We start from the raw sequence: 457 nt of genomic DNA on the forward strand, positions 1-457 counted from the left end.
GAGGCCCCTGGAAGCAGAGCAGAAACAAGGATGGAGGGTGAGGAGGGTGCATGCGGGGTTGTGTCAGGAGGAGCTGGTGGGGGAGAGGAGAAGTCTGGGGAGGTGATGCTCCTGCCGGCCTGGGAATGACCAGGTGCACGGGTCCCACAGTGTTAGCCCCAGGGAGCCAGGCCCCCGTCCACCCCCTTCCACCAGGGGCTGGGTGAGGCTGCTCCCAGAGCTGTTAGTGACTTGGTTTCCACCTGCTTGAATGCGGGAGAAGGTGGCTCTGGTGGCCACAGAAGCCTCAGCCCCCCTGCAGGGGCCGGCAGCTGGGGTTGGCAGTCTAACTGGAGCAGGAAGGGTCAGGGGACCTGCTGGGACACTGGCTGCTCCATGAAGTGTTGTTACCCTCTCGCAGAGGGACAACGTGCCAGACAGCCCAGGGTTCAGCTTCCAGCTCAGGGCTCATCAGTTG

The sequence above is a fragment of the Canis lupus genome, chromosome 3 (assembly GCF_048164855.1).
Source record: "Canis lupus baileyi chromosome 3, mCanLup2.hap1, whole genome shotgun sequence".
In the NCBI taxonomy this organism is placed as follows: domain Eukaryota; kingdom Metazoa; phylum Chordata; class Mammalia; order Carnivora; family Canidae; genus Canis; species Canis lupus.